This window comes from Natrix helvetica, assembly GCF_964273705.1.
Source record: "Natrix helvetica genome assembly, chromosome: 5".
NCBI lineage: Eukaryota > Metazoa > Chordata > Lepidosauria > Squamata > Natricidae > Natrix > Natrix helvetica.
The window spans coordinates 13332109-13356758 of record NC_138551.1 but is presented as its reverse complement, the minus strand read 5'-3'; the positions used below and the strand labels follow the sequence as shown (position 1 = coordinate 13356758).

Here is a 24650-nt window from a genome sequence, read left to right as displayed (position 1 = left end):
ACTTGGAAATATTTGGATAAAAAGCAAGGGAGAGATCAGAAAGCTTTAAAACCAAGCATCACATGGCATACAAGAGGCTTGAAGGAAAAGGAGAATGAACTAGATGAGCTGTTGAAGGTGTGATATACTCCATGACACAGGACTGGAGAAACTGTAATTGTGATTACAATTACCTGATGAAATAGCTTAGGAATTCCAGAAGAAAGTTGACCTGGGACAGAAGATTGGAGATGCAGCCAATTTTGTTGTTTCCCCCAATCCTTTAAAAGGGAAGACTAAGAGAGGGGGGAATGACATTGGAAAAGCAACTGCCATCCTAATATTGCAAACAACCAACCTCAATCCCAGATATTTGGAATCCCAGAAATAGAAAGAAGCGTGACAGGATATTCTAAGGAAAGAAAAGATAAAAAGGAGAGATTGTGGAACTAAAAAGTTCTAACAGCCGAGTTGTAAAACAATAAAAGAGTCAAGATTATCAAGGAGTTAGATAATCAAGGAGAAGTGAGAATTGATGCAAAGAAAGGTTTTGTTAAGTACAGAGACAGTTGGTGTCATGGGCTACGACTCAGACAACTCAGATGCTAAGAAAGAGGCTCCAACAAAACCTTTGGAATATCAGACTTAGGACACAAAATCATGAATCACCCGAGACTGATCAAACAGATGCACCATCTGAACAGTTGGCACAGTCAGATGATGACGAAGTCAGGTCTCACAGCCCCCACACCTGCTGAATAGAGTGAAGAGCAAAGACATTGTGTGCGACTACTTGCCAAATAAGAGAATAAATCCCTTGATTAATAGCAGCTAGCTTCAGCCTGATTTAAGAAGCAGCCCTGAACCATGACCCCTCATTGGAATCAACCATATGGTCTCTGGCTGTTGTCTGATGTTCATTGCGATTCTGTCTTTGAAATTTTGACATTTGGACAGGCAGAAAACTCTGAACTGGATCTTGGAACTCTGGACTGGATTTGGATTATTATTCTGCGTGCTTCAACTAAAACTATTCAAGCAAGCTTCTTTCAGAGACTCTGATTTGATTTATATTCCTCATCTGCTGTTATGTCTTCATCTTCAGTAAATTATTAAATTCCATAGCAACTATGGGTGTATGTATACAATTGAGAGCAGAAACAGGACAGTTTGAGGGTTAAAACTGAAATCGAACAAAAAGAACATAATTTAAAATAAGATAGAAAAAAGAACAAACTCCTAGAAATGTAAATAAATAAACACGCAAATGCTCTCTTTAATGTAGGGAAAATCCACAGTATAATAAAATCTGATAGGAATTAATGCCTAATCTTTGGTTGCCACCATCTCTGATAATTAAAATGAGGTGTGATACTGTGAATAGATGAAATGAACTCAAGCATTTCCAAGCACTGACGCCCATCCAAGAAGCAGCAAGGGAGATGTAGAGAGGATCATCAAAGGACTGATAATCATACTTTTATTTTATGTCCTAATATACAGTTATTTTGAACCATTTATTTCTGAAATTAATATCATCCATCATGTGCATTCACAAATGAGTTACCAAAGTTAATTTTTACATTTTGGCAGGCAACCAAATTGAATAATCAACAGTTCCTTCTCATCTGACAGGTTTTCTTTTCAGCCTAATGACTTTTCTTCTGGCAGACTTACTGGGGGGTTTTTTTGGAAGCTGAAGCATTCTGTGTGTGCCTCTGAACATTCCTGAGAGTGGATGTTTTACCTGAGCAGAGACCAGTAAAGCAGATTTACAACTGTGGTTTTATGATGTTGTTAGAAAAAGGAGATTTATTTCCAAGAAATACTTACAGGGAAGGCAAGAAATAAGTAAGCCCAATGCAAAGCCAGCTGCATCCTACAAGGCAGTGGTGGGATCTTGCCAGTTTAACAACTGGTTTGGTGATCGTGTGCTTCGCCGCATCACTAGTTTTAACAAAACTTACCTTCTATTACACTTCTGGGGAGTAACACAGCTGAGGCATGGCAATTTGCTCTGCCACGTGAGTCAGCTGAGAGGATATAGGTAAGTAAAGCATGAATCAGCTGAGAGGATATAGGTAAGTAAAGCGTGAAACAGCTGAGAGAATAAAGGTAAGCAAAGCGTGAATCAGCTGAGAGGATATAGGTAAGTAAAGTGCAAATCAGCTGAGAGGATATAGGTAAGTAAAGTGCAGGGGCAAGGGGGTGGACAACCTGATCATTGGAGCGAACCGGTTCGCTCCCAGCTGATCGTCGGAGCTACTGGTTCACCTAAACCGGACCAAACTGGCTGAATCCCACTCCTACTACAAGGAAAGGTTTGATGCAGCCTGCAGTCAGTGAAGCTGGGCGCGCACAGACACAGAAGTTGGATTGGATATCTCTCCCAATGGTTTGAAAGCAGCTCCTCTGCTGCCGCCACCCCCATTCCCCCGCTGCCTTCCCCAAACACTTCCCCCATTGCAAATGCAGCCTGCTATCCGGGTGGGAAATGCCTGGAATGCAATAAAGCCCACCCACTCACCTCCTGCTTGCAGGCTGGGGTGAGAGGAGAGGTAGAGAAGCCGGAGGGAAGCCGATTGGAGCCTTCCGAAAGAACGGAGCTGAGGGAAAGAGTGTGTGGTACAGCATGCCCCTTTGCCTGGCTTCCCTCTTGCTGTGGTCTCCTCAGTGCTCGCTTGTGCTCTCCCTCCCCAGTCTAGTTTGATTGCAGGCGGAGCCACATTGCCTTTTCACACCTGTAGTCAGTGAAGCTGGGCTGGATTTTTGCATAACTTTATCCAGCTGTGGGGGGGGAGAAATGGATGAGGGCCAAGGGAGGAAGTTATTCCCCCTACCGAGAGCTGGAAAAAGCTATGCAAAAATCCAGCAAAGGAGAAAAACAAATTCTGTCATTTTAAATTGGAACTGAACATGCCTGGCTGTGGAATTCTGGGAGTTGAAGTCCACAAATCTTAATGCTTATACCTTTACATTGAAGCTTTAAATTGAAAAGGTGCAGAGAACAACAAATTTGTTATAATATATGGGTATATGTTATATGGTTTTATGTTTTTGAAGTTTTGGGGTTTGTGCAATATGGGCTTTGTGTTTCTAAAAGGGTATGGATGATTCCCTGCTTGTGAATGGCGCCAAACTTTCTCTAGGGTCATTATTTCATTATCTCTATCTGGCAGGAATGTGGAATGAACCACAGGCAGGTTTCTTTGTTAGCAGAAAGAAAGAAAAAACAGCACAGCAATTTAGGGCTAGAAGGCTACTCAGAGGTCATCTAGTCCAACCCCCTGCTGCAGCAGAAAACCTTACATTGTATGGATTATTTTGGTCCCTCTAACAGAGAGGAAAATTGCCAGAAAGGAGAAGGAGTTTACTAGGACAAGACTGCCATGCAGAGGAAGGCAGAGATAGTCCTTGACTTATGACTACAATTGAGCCCAAAATTTTGGTTGCTAAGCAATAGCATTGTTAAGTGAGCTTCACCACATTTTACCCAATCCATGACATCTCCTGGTGAGTGACATCAAGTTGGCCACTCCCACCCGGTCACATGACTGCCGAGCCATTCCTACCCCAGTCACATGACCACAGAGCCACTCCCACAAAACAGGCCACACCTGTTCTTAGGTTCTTAAAAGTTCTGAAACCCACCACTGATACATACATACATACATACATACATACATACATACATACATACATACATACATAAAGTCTAGCCCTCCTCCTTTCAAGGTCAAACAGAGTCAACTGAGGGCTGCCACCCTAGCAAGACAGATAAATATAAAACATTCTGTACTTCCAAGATGCTAAAATACAAAATGTTTTTTTGTCAGAGTGGGGTTTTTCATTGACTTCAAGAAGATTTATGTTTGTTTGGGCATAAAACAGTCAGTGAGAGCATACGGTTCTAAAAAAAAAAAAAGACCATGAAATATCCTATAACTTCACAACTAGCTTGAAGCTTCCTTCAATCTCTGGACTGTCTAATCTCTTGTCCAAGTTCCTCCTTAATGACTCTTTCATATTTTCCCCAAGGTCAGCTCTAAATTTGTCAATAAAAATGATGTCCCATGGGCTGCAAAGCACACAGCAATCAGCTTCAAAGGAGATTTGGTCAGGGCATGTGGAAAGAGGTCTAGCAAAACCTAGACTCAGCCTGATAGAAGTGAAGTAGCAAAAATGGAGGAATACATGCTTTGTAATGCCAATGGACTCCTGGAATCTACAGCCATTTACTGTTTCAGCTGTGGGTTGTTACCGAATGTCAACTAAGGACTTGAAGTTCAAGCATACTTATTTTATTTATGTATTTATTAAATTTTTATGCCACCCATCACCCGTACTCTGGATGGCTTACATATTATAAAAAGATAAAGAGAAAAATAGTTCTCTTTATCTAAAATATAGTAAAGCTATGCTAATTAAAAATGTAAAGCTATACAAAAGTTGGTCTAAGAGATGGCTGAGATGATCTTACCCCATCAACAGGGGTGGGCTTCAATCTTTTTAGCAAGGGGTTCTCTGCCTGGTTGAACATGGACATGGTTGGTGTGGCCTAGCTCCTGCACCACGGTAGAGGGGGATTTTTGCTCTCCCCGGGCTCTTTCCTGGAGCCTCCAGGAGGGCGAAAATGGCCTCCCCAGGCTCCAGAGGCCCTCTGGAAGCCAAAAATGGGTTGGTTTCTGGTGTTTCTGAACTTTTGGTAGGCCTGTTTTTTGCCCTCTCTGAGCCTGCATCCAAAATGGGCCTTGTGGGACTCCTGGGAGGGGAGGGGTGGGATGGGCAGGGCCAGCCAGGAGTGGGATTTGGGGGTTCTCTGAACTGCACAGAATCTTAGCAAGAGATTCTCCCAAATCTCTGCAAATCACATCCAAGGGTAAATCCCCCCCCCCCGCTTTGGGGCCCCAGGCCAACTGGCAAAACCAAATTTTAATACCCTTCTGGATGGCCAAAAGGGGAGGAGTAATTCTCATCTCTGGTAGTAGTGTGTTCCACAGGAATGGGGCCACCATGGAAAAGGCTCTTTTCTTTGACCCCATCCACTGGAATTCCCGGGCAGATGGGATTCATAACAGGCCTCTTCTGATGGTATGAGTGGGGCAAACTATTCCCACTGGGGTGAGACCTTTTATTTTTTCCCTTTATTCTAGAGCAGTGATCAAATTCAAGGCCCGGGGCTGGATCCGGCCCATGGGGTACTTAGATCTGGTCTGTGGGCCACCCTGGAAACAGCAAAGGGCAGTCCCACGGTGCTTCTGCACGTGGCCCTCCCAAGCTCCGTTTTCACTGGCAGAGGGTTGCAGGAGGCTGTGTCAGCCAAAAACGGAGCTCGGGAGCCCATTTTCGCTGGCAGAGCACTCAAGCCACCACAGGCACTGCCAACAGGAGTGACGTTGAGCTGGCCATGCCCATCCCGGCCCCCTGAGGTCAAGCACAGCATTGATGTGGCCCTCAATGAAATCGAGTTTGACACTTCTGTTCTAGAGAAAACATGCAATGGTACGATGCAGTTTAGGGCTACTATGTATAGGAAAGGGAAGCTGAATCCTGCGGAGGGATTCTCTGAAGAAAAACTGAGGATGGCAGTCGTGAGAGGAGAAGTCCAAGAAAAGATACGACATCAAAGTTTTCAAGGAGGTCAGTGCAATGAAGATCAAGACCTGTTCTTTATTATTCCAGAGTTTGGGGGCAGGAAATGATGAATTAATTTAGGGCAGGTGTCAGCAACCCGTGGCTCTGGAGCCGCATGTGGCTCTTTCATCCCTCTGCTGTGGCTCCCTGTCACCTGTTGGCGCCACAATTGATAGGGCTTTCAGTTAGGACAAGTAGAAGAAAAAGGATGCCATGCTAGGAAGAGACTCTATGGTAGGGGAACTGGACTTCCAGTCAGCAGAGGAAAAAGGATGTCGCGCTAGGAGGAGACTCTATGATGAGGGAACTGGACTTCCGGTCAGCTCCAGAATTGAACAGGGGGCTTCCGTTTAAGACCTTTGTGGCTCTTTGAGTGTTTAAGGTTGCTGACCCCTGATTTAGAGGAAGGCAGATTCCACTCAAACATTAGGAAAAGTTTCCTAAGAGTAAGCTCAGTTTGACAATACAACCAGTTCTACACACTTGTGGCATGGTCCTCTTTTATATATGTGTGTAATTGAGGGATAAGGGATACATATATCAGGAATGCTTGTATTTGGATTGCTAGAATGTACTAGGGATTATCCCAAAATGTGATAGAGTGAAGAAAGAAGCAATCAGAAGGTATTTTCCCATTTTTGAAAATGCAAAATTGAACCGCTGGTTCAAAACCCAACTGCTGCATTCCTGGCAGAATGAACAAAGAAGGGTGACGAAACATGTATATTTTGTTGTAATTGAATTAAAATAATTCTTCATATCAATGTTCCTCAACCATAGCAACTTTAAGCTTTGTGGTCTTATCCAAGGATTTCCCCGTGAGGAATTCTGGGAGTTGAAGTCCATATATCTTAAAATTACCAAAGTTGAGAAATACTGCTTTATATTAACCCATTTATATTAACAAAGCCTGAGGGACGTGGTGGCTCAGTGGCTAAGACGCTGAGCTTGTCGATCAGAAGGTCGGCAGTTTGGCGGTTCAAATCCCTAGCGCTGCACAATGGAGTGAACTCCCATTACTTGTCCCAGCTTCTGCCAAAGTAGCAGTTTGAAAGCACATAAAAAATGCAAGTAGAAAACTAGGGACCACCTTTGGTGGGAAGGTAACAGGATTCTGGGCGCCTTCGGTGTTTAGTCATGCCGGTCACATGACCACGGAGACGTCTTCGGACAGTGCTGGCTCTTCGGCTTTGAAACTGAGATGAGCAACGCCCCCTAGAGTCAGGAACAACTAGCACATATGCGCGAGGGGAACCTTTACCTTTACCATTAACAAAGCTGAGATAAGGTGGAATTCTAAATCAATGATTAAAAATGTGGGTTCCTATACTGATCATTTCAAAAAGAGGACAAATTGTAAGTTTAAAGTGTTGCAACAATCAAGCACATTTAATTTTGCATTGTTCTTTCAGGTAAATACACATGCCCAGGCAGGGACAACAGTTTGAGAAAAGGCATAATTTCCATGGGTAACTTTCTCAGCAGCTGCCGTTTTCTGCTAATGATCCAGTTCTTAATTGAACCCACAACCTCTTTCCTTGTATCTCGTGGGATCAAACCGTGCTTTCCCTTGATTGTATTTTTTAATTAAAATGGAAAGAATCTCATTTTCGAAAGATAATCCTCTGCCATCTGAAATAGTTCAGTGCTCTGGAAAGGACCAAAATCAAACTAGAATTATTTAAGATGCTAATTAAACCGAGATGGTTCTTGGAAGACTGGTTTATTTTTATCCATCCACTAAAAGAGAAAACAAATGATTTTGGAAGAACAGCCGCTTAGTTCGGTAGAAAGCAATTCGGAATGAATTGTTTCCAGTAATTGTTCAGTGAGATCTGAAGGTGTTTAATATTTGTTTTAAAAATATGGGTTCATCTGGGTACAGTATATTGATGAATCTATCAGCAATGAAGGAGTAAAAGAAGTCTAAGATAAAGGTAAAGGTTCCTCTCACCCATATGTACTAGTTGTTCCCGACTTTAGGGGGCAGTGCTCATCTCCGTTTCAAAACTGAAGAGCCAGCACTGTCTGAAGACGTCGCTGTGGTCATGTGGCTGGCATGACTAAACGCTGAAGGTGCATGGAATGCTGTTACCTTCCCACCAAAGGTGGTTCCTATTTTTCTACTTGCATTTTTACGTGCTTTCGAACTGCTAGGTTGGCAGAAGTTGGGACAAGTAACGGGAGCTCACTCAGTTACGCGGCGCTAGGGATTCAAACTGCCGACCTTTCTGATCGACAAGCTCAGCGTCTTAGCCACTGAGCCACCCATAGGTCAATGATTTTTGTCTTACTGCCCAGGTGACTTCCTTGGAAAAAAGTGGGATATACTGAATAACAGAAGAACAGGGTTGGAAGGGACCTTGGAGGTCTTCTAGTCCAACTCCCTTCTCAAACAGGAGACCCTATACCATTTCAGACAAATGGTTGTCCAACCTCATCTTAAAAACCTTCAGTGACCAAATACCCACAACATCCAGAACAATCAGTGGAACAGCTTGCCTCCAGAAATTGTGGGTGCTCCATGACTGGAGGCTTTTAAGAAAAGATTGAACTACCATTTGTCTCAAATGGTGTAGGGTAGTAATGGCTAACCTTTTTGCTATTGCATGCCAAAAGCGGTGGGTGCGCAGGGGAGGGCGAAAAACGGCCGAAAATGAAGACCGAAATCAGCTGGCCAGCACACACATGCATGCTGGAACTGACAGGGCAATGCCTCGCATGATCTAAGAAATGGTTCCATGTGGTACCTGTGGCATGCGTATCATAGGTTTGCCATCATGGGTATAGGGCGATATTTCCCAGCACGTCAGATGTCAGCTCCAGTGCATATGCGTTTGCCGGCCAGCTGATTTTCAGCCTTCCGGAGCGCTGGAGGATGCCATTTTCACCCTTTCCTGGCTTCAGAAAAGCCTCCGGAGCTTGAGGATGATGAAAAACTGGCCCAACGGGCCAATAATAGGTTGCAGGCAGTACACCCAGGTACGGGCGTACTGGAGCCTGCCCGAAGCATCAGATACCGTTCCAGTACGGTGCTACGGATTGCCCACCCGCCTGCCAACCCGAGCTCCTTACCGGTCTTTTAAGTCTTTGGCGCTTCTGTGCACGTGCATGGCTCATACAGTGCCTGCGCGATGCTCCGCTGAGCAGCTGGAGCATCACGGAGGCTCATGGAGGCACTAAACCGTATGCGCACGCTGCACATGTGTGTGTGTGCATGCTGCACGTATCTATGTGGACGGCGCCGGGCCTGTTCCAACCATACCAATTGTAACGGGATCCGGAACGCTCCACTGCAATGGGCCAACCAGTATTTTGGAAAATGGTCTCTCATTTTCTGGCAAAAACGTCCTCACCCAGGCCCCTTGAGGCCCTCCAGAAGCCAGAAATGGATTGTTTCTGAACTTCTGGCCTCCAGGAAAGCCTTCGCAACCTGGGGAGGGTAAAAACTCCCCCCGCACAGGAGAGTCATCTGCACATGCATGGAGTTGAGGGTCACACGGGGTAAGGGTCACGCACGCATGCACAGGTGGGCAGGGCACATTGGATTGTGGGTGTGGGCATGTGCACACATGTAATAGTGTGTGCGCAGACAATTTTTGGCATGCCTTTACAAAAAGGCTCACATCAATGGTACAGGGTCTCCCGTTTGAGCAACAGGTTGGACTAGAAGACCTCCAAGGTCCCTTCCAACTCTGCCATTCTGTATCTATATCTGACAGGCATAAATGTGAGACCTGAAGGCAAGTCGTTCCACTGATTAACTGAAAGAAAATTTCTTTTTCTTTCTAGGTTGCTTCTCTCCTTGATTAGTTTCCACCCATTGCTTCTTGTCATGCTCTCAGGTTCTTTGGAGAATAGCTTGACTCCCTCTTCTTTGTGGCAACCCCTGAGATATTGGGACACTGATATCATGTCACCCCTAGTCCTTCTTTTCATTAAAGTAGACATACCCAATTCTTGTAACTGCTCTTTGTATGTTTTATGTTCCAGTACCCTAATCATCTTTGTTGCTCTTCTCTGCACTCTTTCTAGAGTCTCAGCATCTTTTTTACATCATGGCGACCAAAACTGAATGCAGAATTCCAAGTGTGGTCTTACCAAAGTATTATAAAGTGGTACTAACACTTCACACGATCTTGATTCTGTCCTCTGTTAATGCAGTCTAGGACTGCATTGGCTTATTCATCAGCTGCAGCAGAGGTAACTGCCAGCCTCCAATAGAAAAGAGAATGAATCTTAAGAAACCAGAATTATTTTTTTCTAATTCTGTCATTTTAATTTGTTGGCCACGTACTATATATAGACTGAGTTGAAGCTTCTCTTTTGGCATGCAATTTGGCATTCGCAAACTGCCCTAGGATTGAACATCCTTTCCAAATTTAGCCCTTCAAAATGAACATGTCTTCAGATAGAAAATGTTCTCATAATAATGCAGTTGCCTGCAATTACAACTAACTCCATTTCTCCTTGTTGCATACATCCAGAAGTAGTATTCCACCGTTTCAGACAGGTTCCCCGAACCAGTAGCGGGAATTGTGGGTGGCCCCACCCATCCGCGCCAGCTCTATGGCATCACATTGGGGCATTTTTTTTTAGCTGAAATGCATGCAGGGAAGGCTGAGCGCATGCGTGGACAAGCTCGCACTCACATTTGCGAACCAGTAGAGAAGGTAAGTGAATATTACCCTTGCGTATATCCATGCAGTTGAACAGGAAATGGCATGGAAGTTCTTGGCCATCCCTTCCAGGATGATTGTTTGTAGTCTCATCACTTCTGAACTTTTTCAAGAGGGTTGTCTGTAGGATCAAAATCTGTGATCCAGGTAAGCTTTTGATGTCCCTGTCCATTATCAAGTACCTGGGTAAATCTTGCGTGATTATGAACATCCTGAGTTTAAAACACTACATCCGGGATGTCAAACTCGATTTCATTCAGGGTTGTGTTTGACTTCGGGGAGGGGGACCTGGACAGGGTGGGTGTGGCCAGTTCGACATCCGTTTTCAGCTGCGATGGCCTCCAGTAGCCCTCTGCCAGCAAAAATGGAGCTTGGGGGGGAGCTGCACCTAACCCTCCGTAGCTCTGTTTCTGACTGACACCTCCTGCAGCCCTCTGCCAATGAAAACAGAGCTCAGGAGGGCCACGTGTGGTCCCCCTGAGCTCCATTTTTTTACTGTGATGGCCTAAAACCCTTTGCCAGTGAAAACAGAGCTCAGGAGGGTCACGTGTGGTCCAGTGTTGTCGCCCAGCAGCGGTTGGCTGAGCTGTTGGTCTGATAGCTCAGACCATTATGAGACAGTCTAGAGGAAGAGGAAGACTCTGGAGGGTGTTTGGAGTCATAGCAGGAAGTAAAGAGGCCTGTTGGCCATCAGGTGGCATCTGAGTCAGGGAGCAGTGAGGAGGAACAGAGGGAGGTTGTCCCTGATTTGCATGTATGTAGAGCTGAGAAGAGAAAGGAACAGCTGTGGAGAAGACGTCATAGAATGAAGTAAGGACAGCTAGCTAAGGGTGTGGCCCCTCCCAAAGAGTTTATAGGTGGAGCGACGGGAGGGGAATCTTTGCAGGAAATAACAGTCCATTTTACTAGCCGTTGAGAAAGCATTCCGTAAGTTTAATCTTGGGTTCTTGAAGATAGCTTTCTAGGCTCCTAGCCAAGGGGTGGTTTTATCTATGTAATTAATCATGGCAGACAGCCAAGCCTGTGTCTGCATATTCATTGGAATCACGGGACAGAACATCTCCTGAGCTCCATTTTTTTTTACTGCGATGGCCTAAAACCCTCTCCCAGTGAAAACAGAACTCAGGAGGGCCACGAGTGGTCCCCTGAGCTCCATTTTTGACTGCGACAGCTTAAAACCCTCTGCCAGAGAAAGCAGAACTCGGGGGCCGCAAGTGGCTCTCCCAAGTATTGTTTTTTTTTCTGGCAGAGGTACCGTGGGCCGGTCCTTCACTGTTTCATGGGCGGCCCCATGGGCCAGATCTAAGCACCCCATCAGCCAGATCTGGCCCGCACGCCTTGAGTTTGAGACCCCTGCACTTCATGTTCCTGAACTCATGCCTAAGAAACATTGGAGTCATCTATGCAGCTCTAGGATCTAAGCAGTAAGATATCAAACGCATCCATCCTGTCCCTATTCTGGGTTTTCCCGTTTCTGTGTTGTATTTTGAAGCTACTGCTTGGTTAACTGATTAACAGAACTGTGCCTTTTATCTTATTTGCTTTCAAACGAGAAATGTTTTTTTTTAGCTGACCCCAATAACACTAATTAAGCCAGAGAGATTAGGTTTGGGTTGGTTAATACCTTATTTGATTCATTTAAAGCCTGTTTATGTAGGAGGAAAACAAAATGCTCTAATTAAAAAAAAAGATGTGATAGAATTAAGTTGGGGGGTGGAATCAGTGAAAATGAATGGTTTTTAAGCTTTCTAACCTTTTGAATTTAGCCAGTGCTTCTAAATGCATAGTTAAAAATCCATTAAAACAGCAATGAAAATTATCCTTAAGGTGGGAAAATCATACAGGTAGACAATAATCTGGTCAAGGTGCACATAAGAACATGTGGAGTGGACTGCTGCCTCATCTAATGCAGTGGTCTATCCTCATGTGGTCAACCAACTGCACCAGGAAGATCACTTGTCTCCCAGCAAATGGACTTCAGAAGTACAGTGAGACCTCGGGTCCCGAATGGTTCGGACGCCAAACAATTCGGGTGCTGACCCAAAAAATCTGCTAAATACTTCACTCACGTCACGAATACATCCTTTGGTGCGAGAATAAGCACAGCTGCAGTGATTTTCCCAGCCGCAGCGATTTCGCTTTCCGCACCATGCGCAATTTGTCTTGTTTCTGGTCACGACCAAATCAGGTACGGACCAAAGTCGTGGAATGGATTACAGTTGGCACTGAGGTCCCACTGTAGTCCTTTAGTTACCAAGGTAGATAATCAATGATCCTTTACTATATTGTTATGTTGGTGCCATATTTTTCTATGGAGCAGGGTTGGAGAATACCTGTAGGTATTGCTGAAATATACCTCCTGGAATCCCTCACCACAGTGCGCTTCCTGGACCTCTCCCTTCAGTTTTCTTGATGAGATTTTTTGAAAGTCTCTTTTGTCATTGCTGCCGTCTTCCTAAGGTTGAGATAGTGACTGGCCCAAAGTCATCCACTCAGCTTTTATACCTAAGGAGCAGTGGTGGGTTGCAGACGGTATGCTTCGGTACGGGTGTACCGGTTTCTGCCCGGAGCACCAGGTACCATTCCAGGACAGTGCTCCAGAGGGCCCACCCATCCGCCCGAGCTCCTTACCTGTATTTGAGCTCTTTGGCACTTCCACGCACGGAGCACATAGGGCCTGCGCGACACTCCACCGAGCAGCTGGAGCTTTGCGGAGGCATCGGAAGAGGTAAGGATGCATGCGTGCATTGCACGCGTTCATGTGGTGGATGCCAGGCCCCATTGCAACCATACCGGTTGCAATGGGATCCAGAACCCACCACTACTGAGGGACTAGAACTCACAGCCTCCTGCTTTCTAGCCTGATGCTTTAACCACTATACCAAACTGGCTCTTTTCAAGTTAAGATTCCCCAAGTATCAGTTGACCTTAAATCAATGCGTATAGGCATATACATGTGTGTGGGTATGTTGAGTTGGGCAGACATTCGATGTATTGTGCAGACCCAGAAAATGGGCTAGAACAGTAACCAGGTTAAGTGTACTGGGGCAAGATGGCCACTGAATGCAACTTAACTTGAATACAAATCCAGTAACTGCTTATATGGCAGCTTTTGCAATGTTGCAAAATTATGTGTTTGAGCCTGGATGTACTCCAGTGGTGGGTTGCGGATCCCGTTGCAACCGGTACAGTTGCAACAGGGCCCGGCATCCACCACATCAATGTGCACAGCGTGCGCGCACACACATAGTGTGCGAATGTGTCCTTACCTCTTGCGATGCCTCCGTGAGCCTCTGCAATGCTCCAGTTGCTCGGCAGAGCATCGGGCAGGCGCCGTGCGCTCCATGCATGTGCGCGGAAGCGCCAAAGAGCTCAAATACAGGTAAGGAGCTCGGGCGGGCGGGCGGGCGGGCGGGCCCTCCGGAACACCGTACCGGAATGGTACCCAGTGCGCCAGGCAGGCACCAGTACGCCTGCACTGGAGCAAACCGCCTGCAATCCACCACTCTCTCATGACCAAGGGAAGAATCTGTGAATGAAGGGGAGAGGGAGAGGGAGAGGGGGAGATAGAGAGAGAGGGAGGGAGGGAGGGAGGGGGGAAAGATGATAGATAGGTAGAAAGATAGATAAATAGATAGAGTGAGTGAGTGAGTGAGTGAGTGAGTGAGTGAGTGAGTGAGTGCTGGGTTTGCACACTCTCTAAAGAAAAGCCCAACAAATTAGGTTATGGGGTTCAAAAGAGTATATTTCACTAATTGTGGTTTATTCAAACCATGTGAAAATAAGGTAAGTTACCTGCTACATACTTAGCGGATAGCATGAACCTTTTCCACTGCATATGAATTACAATGAACCCAGAATGGCAACTAATTTTCCTCTCTTGCTTTCTGAACAATTTCAGCAATAGCACTTCGGTTGTGGTGTAATTGCAGAAATTATGGGGCAGTTGTCCCTAATTATGGACAATTGGGGCCATTTTGTGCTTGTTTCAGTTCTACACCTTTTATGTGTCGGAGTCGGAGTGCCTTCAGTTTAACACTGCATTTATAATTTATAAGGTTGGTGGGAAGGGAGACGAGAGCTAGCCAAAAGAAAAAGGGAAACAGCTAAAATAAAATTTACTAAACTGTGCAATACCGAGCCATATATAGTATAACAGAGTCAGACAGTTCCAAAATTCAGTGCAATTTTTAAAAAAGGAAAATAATAAGAGGATAAAGTAATCTAAGCAGCAATGCATTTCCTTAAACTAAAGAAATGACTTTCCCCTTCAACAAGACAAGTACAAAACATTTATTGCTTAACATTTCAACTTAAAATCTCTTGATGCCGTATCCCAAAGTTTATCTATAATAATAAAGTCTCATCATTCAACCTTAATCAGCAAGAGTCCATTAAGAACAACCAAACATAACCAGAGGTGGATTGCTGCTGATTCAGCTCGGATCAGCTGAACCACTAGGAGGCTCTGCCCACCTGCCCAGATGCTTCTGTGCATGCGCAGAAGCATTGCGCATGCGTGCGGGAACGCACCCAAAATTAAAAAATTGCCAACCCACCTCTGAACATAACTATACATAAATAAATCAGGTTCATATTTATTTTATTTACTCTATCTAGTAACCTATCGTTTTCTGTAAAAATATAAGAAACTCTCTTCTCATATCTTTAAAAAAAATCTTTAAAGTCTCATCTTTCAGAGTTAATCATAAAAAAAAAATCCATCAAGAGCTATCAGAAGTATTGAAATTTAATCCCATCAAATAATGTTCCACAAATTAATTCCTTATCATTTTCTCCTCATCTCCTCTCAGAAACTCCTTCACAGATTTAACGCTTCCCTTCAATTTTAATACCGTAGCTTATCACTTTCTCAAAAAGTACAATAACAACAAAAATCTCTTTTTCCCTTATGTTATGTATAAACAAATCTTTAAAACCTCAACGTTCAGTCCTGGTCAGGAAAGCGCCTTTAAAAGCTGCAAGAAGAAAAAGAAACCCACATATATTTTAACCTTGGTCAAATAAACCAACTTTATAAAACTTTTTCATTTAAGAGACATGATGCTTAGCTTTTTTAAGTCATGTTCCAGAAAGTAATTTCATTCTCTCTTTATCTTTTCTCAAAAGCTCCTTAACTAACATATCTCTTTTGTAGGTTCAAAATAAGAAAGTTGTCCTAGTCACTCACCTGTGTTGAAAGCCTCACATTGCAAAGATCCTCACTTCGTTTCTTCAGCCCAGAACATGGCTAGAAGGGAAGATCTAATCCTAAAATCCAAGCAAGGATTTTGACTTGGAGCCTTTGCAGAATGGGATGTTTGCTGCCTGCTTGGATTTTAGGATAGGATAGGATAGAATAGAATAACAGAGTTGGAAGGGACCTTGGAAGTCTTCTAGTCCAACACCCTGCTTTGGCAGGAAACCCTATAGCAGCGATGGCGAAACTTTTTTGGCTCGCGTGCCACAAGTGGGGGGAGCAGGGGGGTCGTGTGCGGGCGTGCCGCACCCATAATGCAACGCGCGATCCCCCAGTGCGCATGCGTGCACAACGCCCCCCCCCATTTTTACATGCTTTTTTCGCCCTCCTCAGGCTCCAGAGGCTTTATAGGAGCCTGGGGAGGGCGAAAAAAGCCTCCCCGCCCCCCCCAGAGGTCCTCCGGAGGCTTCAGAGACCGTCCGGAGACTTCCCTGACGCCTTCGGAACGCTTAAAACCACCCTCCGAGCAAACCGGAAGTGACTTCCAGGTTGCTCGGAGGGTGGTTTTAAGTGCTCCGAAGGCGTCAGGGAAGCCTCCGGACGGTCCCTGAAGCCTTCGGAATGCTTAAAATGACCCTCCGAGCAACCCGGAAGTCACTTCCGGTTTGCTCGGAGGGTGGTTTTAAGCGTTCCGAAGGCTTCAGGGAAGCCTCCGGACGGTCCCTGAAGCCTCCGGGGGGGGAGGCTCTTTTCGCCCTCCCCAGACTCCTATAAAGCCTCTGGAGCCTGGGGAAGGTGAAAAATAGCTTTTAAAAAGGTGAACTCAGCTGGCCAGCGTGCACATGTGTGCTGGCCAGCTGACAGGGCAGCGCCTCGCGTGCCCTGACAAATGGCTCCGCGTGCCATTGTGGCATGCGTGCCATAGGTTCGCCATCACTGCCCTATAGCATTTCAGACAAATGGCTATCCAATCTCTTCTTAAAGACTTCCAGTGTTGAAGCATTTACAACTTCTGGAGGCAAGTTGTTCCACTTATTAATTGTTCTGTCAGGAAATTTCTCCTCAGTTCTAGGTTGCTTCTCTCCTTGATTAGTTTCCACCCATTGCTTCTTGTCCTGCTCTCAAGTGCTTTGGAAAATAGCTTGACTCGCTCTTCTTTGGGGCAACCCCTGAGATATTGGAAGACTGCTATCATGTCTCCCCTAGTCCTTCTTTTCATCAAACAGGGTGGATCTTTTGTTATTGTTGTTTATTGCAAATAATATTATTATATATTGCAAAGCCTATGTGTAAAAGGCTCAGGAGACAAAACAATCAAGAGACAAGCGAAAAGACGGATGGACAGACGGACCTTTTTTAGACAGCCGCCAGAGATGACTGTCTCCTTTTCAATTTTGTCAGAGTTTGTTGCAGAAAATCACTTCCAGAAAGCATACAGATAACTGATTCAGCTGGATTCATTAACTTCTTTATATACATATTAACACATGAAGATAAATGTACAATACCAATAGTAGATTCTTTCAATGTGGTAGAAGTTACAAGCAGAACACAAGCAGGAGAGAACAGTTAGCTTCATTTTAGAGTTCCGAGCAGACAGAGTAGTTTGTTTTGATTCTCAGCACAGACTCAGATCTGTTTAAGCTCCCATTGGCTGACTTAGTTGCTATGCCTATTCATTGGCTGACCTTGTTACCATGTTTCTCCCAGTCATGAATATCCTAACAAATTTCCAGGATGATTTTTTTCAGTGAAAGACCTGCCTGCCAGAGGGATTGAGGCCTCATGCAGGATAGATTTCCTTTGGCAGGCAGGTCTTTGAGAGCAAAGGGCTCTCTCTTGTCTCTGGCGATTGTCTGAAAAAACGTGTCCTGAAATCCAAGCAGGATTTTGGCAAGGAGGGCTTGCAGCATTGGGCTTTTGCAGCCAGCCCCTAACATTCAGAGGTTTCCCTCATAATTCTGAGGGTTGATTGCTAAAGTCCTATGCTGCAAACCCTCCGTTCTAAAATCCTGTTTTGATTTGGGCGTTGCTAAACTGTTTCCGGGACACAGTGGCTCAGTGGCTAAGACACTGAGCTTGTCGATCAGAAAGGTTGGCAGTTCGGCGGTTCAAATCCCTAGGGCCGTGTAATGGACTAAGCTCCTGTTACTTGTCCCAGCTACTGCCAACCGAGCAGTTCAAAAGCACGTAAAAAAATGCAAATAGAAAAATAGGAACCACTTTTGGTGGGAAGGCAAGTGTTTCGTGTGCCTTCTGCCTTTAGTCATGCCGGCCACATGATCACGGAGACATCTTCTGGCTCTTCGGCTTTGAAACAGAGATGAGCACCGCCCCCTAGAGTCGGGAATGACTAGCATATTTGTGCGAGAGGAACCTTTACCTTAAACTGTTTCCAAAAATTTGCATTCAGTATTGTGAAATTATGGTTGGGCATGGGAGTTACTTAATGAATGTACAGGTAGTCCTCAACTTACAACCATTTGTTTAAGTGATCATTCAAAGTCAGCAGCACTGGAAAAAAGTGACTTCAGACGGGTATTTTATGCTTACAACCATCCCCAAGGTCACGTGATCAAAATACAGATAGTTGGTAACTGGCATGTATTTATGACGGTTGCAGTTACCCAGGGTCATGTGATCACCTTTTGTGACCTTCTGGAAGTATATGGGAAGCCATTTAACAACTGTGTTCCTAACTTAACAAGTGCAGTGATTCACTTAACAACTGTGGCAAGAAAGGTCATAAAATGGGGCAAAACTCACTTAATCATTGTCTTACTTAGCAACAGAAATTTCTATGTTAGGCTCAGTTGTGGTCATAAATTGAGGATTTCCTGCATTTTTATATTATTCGGGATATTAACGATCAACTTTTGAAAATGTGTAACTTCTCCATTTTGGAAAATAAGTATATGTATAATCTTTATTGTCATTGCACTTAAATACAACAAAATTGGTTACAATAATACAAAAATAATCAGAAAATGAGGCAGAAAATGGGACAGACTTTATGGTCCATACAACAATAGAGTTGTAATCTTAGGTATTTTTAAATTACTTCTATTATTTCATATCAGGATACTATTATAGGACATATTTTGTAAATATGTAGTGGTTTGCAAAATATTTTAGATATTTTGTATTGATACGTTTCTGATTTTTTTTCTAATTTGGATTTTTTTCCCCTTTATTTCTTAGTTTCGTTTGGGGAGATTGTACGCTAATTTTTGTAGTCTTACCATAAAAAAAGTAAATTGGAAGGAAAATTTGTGTTAAAAGGGTTTTAATTTGAGGTGGGAAAGCTGCCGAGGTCACCTTTTCACCCTCCAAAGGTAACATATAAATAAATTAGTTGACTGAGCAGTGACAAATACAAAGTGGTGAGATACCACATGGGGAAAAAAGCCATCTCATCCTATGTATATCTTGCCACATATATGGAGAATATCACACGCTAGAAGGAGAGGCTGCAGACCTTGAAAGAAGAGATCAGCCAGTCTCCAACTCAATTCATAAATTCTGTAAATAAAGAGATGGTTTTGCATAGGGTGAGCACTTCATACCGGGTGACAGTTGGCTTAACCAAGACTTATTGCAATAAATTGCAATTGATTGAGATCGCACAATATGGGAAGAACAAATAAATGCATTAAGGTTTTACCATATTATGGCTATCGAGCTTTCAGATTTTTTTCAAATGGGTTGTGTTGTTTATATTGCAGATTTCAGTGGTGGGATTCAAACGGTTCACATTGGTTCAAATGAACCGGTAGTTGGCCCCGCTCACCCCACCCCTCCCAGGAGTCTCCATGCGGCCCATTTTGGATGCCAGGTAAGTGCAGGGGGCACACGGAGGGTCTGGGATGGCAAATACCGAGCCTGCCGGAAGTCCAAAAATGGGCCTGTTTTCAGCTTCTGGAGGGCTTCTGGAGCCGGAGGGGAGTCTGTTTTTGCCTTCCCGGAGGCTCAGGGAAGCCTCCGGAACCTCTGGAGAGTGAAAAGCGGGCCTACCGGAAGGCCATGCCTGCCGATTGTTGAAACGTACGTAACCTGTGACACATTTTAACACAACACACCATTTAATATTCATCACAATCCAAACAGGACGTTTTTATTAGAAAGCTGTGCAAAGTCTTAAGTGCTGCATCTTGTCAGCGGCTTTGTGGGGCTGAAGCTCCACAGTGAGGCATATTACGAGACATAAAGACTGAAAATGCCATGTTTAAGACTCTGAAAAGGAAGAGAAAAAAATGAAGCCATGTTCCTGGCATAGAAACCAGAGGACAGAGACAGTAGATCCTCAAGGCCATAAAAAAATAAAAGACAACCGCAAATGCTGTTATTTCCCAAAGTTCTCTGCAATATGTCACAGTTAACAACTCACATTAAAGGATGTCTCTTAATACAAAAGTTCCCACTGAACCCAGAAATACATTTTACACCTTTAAATTGAGGTGATTTCCAACCAAACACTACAAACATACAGATTTCGTCCCTCTTGTTTTGGGTAATAATAGGTGTATTTATGTAGGTACTCTTGCATTGCACAACTCAATAAGTATATTAAGCCATGGACATCTCTGTGGAAAGCAGTGACTGGGTTCTAACATCATGTTAAGAAACCACAAACATGGTTCCAAAGTTACCTCAGCCATAGTAGTTGAGTTTATAACTGGTGCTAAGCCACAAATAGTTCACAAAACACAGTGATTGGTTTCACATATTACACTAAGCCAGCAGTCCTCAAAGTTGCCAATACCAATTTGTGTTTTTCTCCCACCCCAAATCCCAACACAAGTTTCTTTGGTGGTAATGTTAGCTAAGAAATAAATCTGACAGGGATAATTATATATCAATGTAGGTTGATGTATCTTAGTCCACTCATTGTCCACTAGGATTAATCCCAAAACGAGCTTTTATAACACTTCTACTCTGCCTGTCAACACGGATCAATTTTTGTTTAAACTGTGACTTATGTCACCTCAGCAGGCTTTGTTAGTTGTGTTAGTCGTGTCCGACCTATTGTGACCCCATGGATCAGATCTTCCCATCCTCTACCATCCTCTGGAGTCCATTTAAGTTCACGCCTACTGCTTCATTGACTCCAGCCAGCCACCTCATTCTCTGTTGTTCCCTTCTTCTGCCCTCAATCTTTCCCAGCATTAAGCTCTTCTCCAGGGAGTCCTTCCTTCTCACTAGGTGGCCAAAGTATTTGAGTTTCGTCTTCAGGATCTGGTCTTCTAAAGAGCAGTCAGGGTTGATCTCCTCTAGGACTGACTGGTTTGATCGCCTTGCAGTCCAAGGGACTCGCAGGAGTCTTCTCCAGCACCATAGTTCAAAGGCCTGAATTCTTTAGTGCTCAGCCTTTCTTATGGTCCAACTTTCACAACCGTACATTTCAACTGGGAAAACCATAGCCTTGACTATAGGCACTTTTGTTGGCAGGGTCTGCTGCTCTAAGCTAAAACCACCAAGGCTCTCCAACCTTGGCAACTTTAAGACTTGTGAGCTTCAACTCCCAGAATTCCTCAGTGGACCATGATGAGTTCTGAATTCTGGGAACTGAAGTCCACAAGTCTTAAAGTCGCCAAGGTTGGAAACCTTGAATAAACCGCATGATCTTGGCTTCTATGAAGGTAACTATGAAGCTCTAAGCAATTCACAGCATGCCAAACATGGGATCAAGGCATCTCTTCGCTCCAATCACCTTCATCCTAAACAAAACTAAAATTCCACATTTCCCCACCAAAAAACATGTCCTGGTAAGTCAATCTGGCAAGTGTCTTCTTACTGAATTGAATCACTTTCAGAGTTAGCTTGCAATCTTAAGCCAGAATGTGAAACTAGAAACTGAACATCGCTGAACAGATTGGATAGTGACTTCTGTGAGAGATATGAGGTTCTGTCCCAGATAGGGCATTGTAGAAGACCTCCAAGCTCTTCTGTGTGGATCTATGAATTTGGAGCAAAAGAGAGAAAGAAGGAAGGGTTCAACGTCCCTTCCAACCTTTCAAAAAAACCCACATTATTGCCTGCTTAGCATTCAAGAATGAGAATTTGTACGTAAGAGTAATACAAGTCCTACAGTACTTGTATGTCCAACTGATACGATGCTTTAAGTAAAGGTTCCCCTCACACATGTGGCAGTCATTCCTGACTCTAGGGGGCAGTGCTCATCTCCGTTTCAAAACCGAAGAGCCAGCGCTGTCCGAAGACGTCTCCGTGGTCATTGGCCGGGATGACTAAATGCTGAAGGCGCACGGAACATTGTTACCTTCCTACCAAAGGTGGCTCCTATTTTTCTACTTGCATTTTTACGTGCTTTCGAACTGCTAGGTTGGCAGAAGCTGGGACAAGTAACGGGAGCTCACTCCGATATGCGGCGCTAGGGATTCAAACCGCTGAACTGACAACCTTTCTGATCGACATGCTCAGCGTCTTGGCCACTGAGCCATCATACGATGCTTTAGAATGGGACAATCTCAAGCATAGATTGAGGAAAAAAAAGTAATTAAATTTCTTCCTCCTTTTGGAAAGAATCAGATAATCAGAAACATTGCATAAATGATCTCTTTACAACTGCTATCAGAGCGCGCGTGCGCAGGTCCCCCCCCCTCCCCATGGCAATTTAACTTTTGCAAAAGAGGATCCTGATGGCAATTTTATATGATGGAAATGAAAACTGCCTCAAATTTAATATCTAGGCAACGTCTATTAATGCCAGAGGCAGTAATTTGCACTTTTTAATCTTTAACGACAATAAACAGCAGAAAGGGCTTCTTCGTCTTTTTAAACCAACATTGTTAAGGTTTTTTATCCTAAATCAAGTAGCTAAATTTAACAATCATTACAGAAGCACAAAATGCTATATTAAGATCAGTATCCGGTGTTTGGGAGATAAATTTAAATTCCTATGTTCAACTCTTATCTCAACAACAACAAAAAGAATATGTCACAGACAGAATCTTTTATAATTGTGCAGTAAAAAAGAAGAAGATAAGAACCAATGAATCTTTCAAATTGAACGGAGTGTTCCTGAAAGCCTTAATGCAGTGTTTCTCAAGCTTGGCAACGTCAAGATATCCGGACTTCAACTCCCAGAATTCCCCAGCCAGCTGGCTGGGGAATTCTGGGAGTTGAAGTCCGGACATCTTCACGTTGCCAAGCTTGAGAAACATTGCCTTAATGGAACTGGCTAAATTTCTGGGCACTGGGTTAGAGTGGTTGAGTTTGGGATCCTACCGGTTTAGCAACCAGTTCACTGCACATGCATGCACAAATTTACAGGGAAATTGCCTTCCGTATCACTGCTGGGGAGGAAAACAGCTGAGACGTGTCAAACTACTCTGTCATGCATGTCAGCTGGGCTTCAGAAAAGGGAATATAGGTGATTATAGTGCAGGGATGGGTTAGGGTTAGTGGGCCCAGCTGAACGCCGGAGCAAACCAGTTCACCCAAACTGGTAGAATCCCACCCTGTTGGGGCCCCTGTCAGATTTATTTGGGGGTGAGTGGGGCTGCTTAGACAGTCTTGCCATCTAGTTCCTGTTCTCTTTTACGGTTTTATTGTATCGCCCTTTCTAATTTGGAGTCAGGAGAGGTTGAGATTCAATAATTTAAATTAATTTAACCCGGTCCCTCTACAGATGAGCGTTAACAAAGTTAGCAAGGATTGTTAGGGCGCTCAAATCTCTAAGACCGCTCCTACAAACGTCCATGCCATCAGGTTGATCTCATAATAACGAAGATGCATATAGTATTTGCCTGGCCGCTCAATTCCAATGATCGCATGATCCCTAGAGGGATCATTTAAGAACAAAACGTACATGGAAAGGTCAAAAGGAAACACATTTCTAGAAACACAATAAATAACTTTTCAAAAAGTAATGATATGGGTGTTTTCAAAGTTAACAAAGCGAACAACAAATAATAATAATAATAAAACCCATCAGATAACACCTTAAATATTTGTGAGCTTATTAATGGTCAGCAGGATCAAAATAAATACAAAAATATACAGATTAGTAGCAGCACAAGTACACAAAAAAAAAATCAATCTACTGGCCAGAGAGACAACTTTGATAAATATTTCATTTCCTTTGTTTCCCCTTTCCAATTGTCTCCTCTTAGGGTTTATAATCATTCATTAAGTCTACAAACTTCCGAACAGGCTGAAGATTTATGCCAAAGATACCCATCCTTAACCTTCAAGAGCTGATGGGGAGTCCTTGATGCTCTCCGAACTTGCTTTCTTGAATTCTCAGTGCTAGAAAGGAGTGGGGTTTGCTCTCAGTTGATGTTATCTCATTGGGTAATGAAAGGTCTGCAGAAAACCCTCCGAACTCAGAGAGACCCAAGGGCTCCACAGTTCACCCTGATCAAAAGATATTATCTTCTATTCGTTAAGAGCTAATGTGCCCTTCATAATGCATTTGGATTTTTGATAGATCTATACAAGGGGTAGGCTTCCAAAATTTCAGCAATGGGTTCTCTGCTAGGTGGGGGCTATGGTAGGCGTGGCCTAGTTGGCCTCCTGCACTACGGCGGGGTAGGGGGCATTTTTGCTTTCCCGGAGGGCTCCGGAGGCAACGGGACCATCTCCAGCTTTCTGGAACTTCATGGAAGACCATTTTTTCCCCATCCCTGAGCCTCTGAGTGGGTCCTGCTCTCACCTCACATCCAAACAGGCTCCCCTGGAAGGGGAGGGATGGAAGAGGTGAGAGGGGCCAGCCAGGGTGGAATTTGGAGGTTCTCCGAAGCAGCCATAACGTTAGCTATGGGTTCTCCCAAACCTGTGCAAACCCGTAGCAGCCCACCCCTGAGCTATACTGTCCTCAGTGAAGTCATCAGTTGAGTTTTAGGAGAAACAACAATTGGGTACTACTCCATCTCAACTCCTGTCTTAAGTATCTCAGTTTTTTTTTTATTCCTTTGCATGGATATGTCCTTTACTTCAAATCTAGTCTTTTCTCCCACTTGTAAATGAAACTTCTAACAATAGGACTGAACCTAGCAAAAGATTAAACCACTTGTTAGTGCTTTCAGGTGTGCCGAGTTTACGACTCTCGTATGTGGTGGTGGAATTATGGGAACTGAAGTCCAACCCACCTGGATAGCCCAGGGCTGGGGGTGGAGAACTGTAGCATCTATCTCTAA

The 24650-nt window shown here is 44.1% G+C and overlaps 1 protein-coding gene across 2 annotated transcripts in view; it reads right to left on the bottom strand.

Annotated features, from left to right (window-relative positions):
- ZMAT3 (zinc finger matrin-type 3) overlaps window positions 1-24650 on the bottom strand; it is a 161445-nt gene that overhangs the window by 108719 nt on the left and 28076 nt on the right. The window contains exon 8 of one of the 2 annotated variants that reach the window (XM_081954238.1): window positions 17966-24640. The gene's annotated coding sequence lies outside the window, so the exon portion shown is untranslated. Of the gene's footprint in view, window positions 1-16549; window positions 24641-24650 lie in introns of those variants that run through there. The other variant, XM_081954237.1, reaches the window with a different exon arrangement.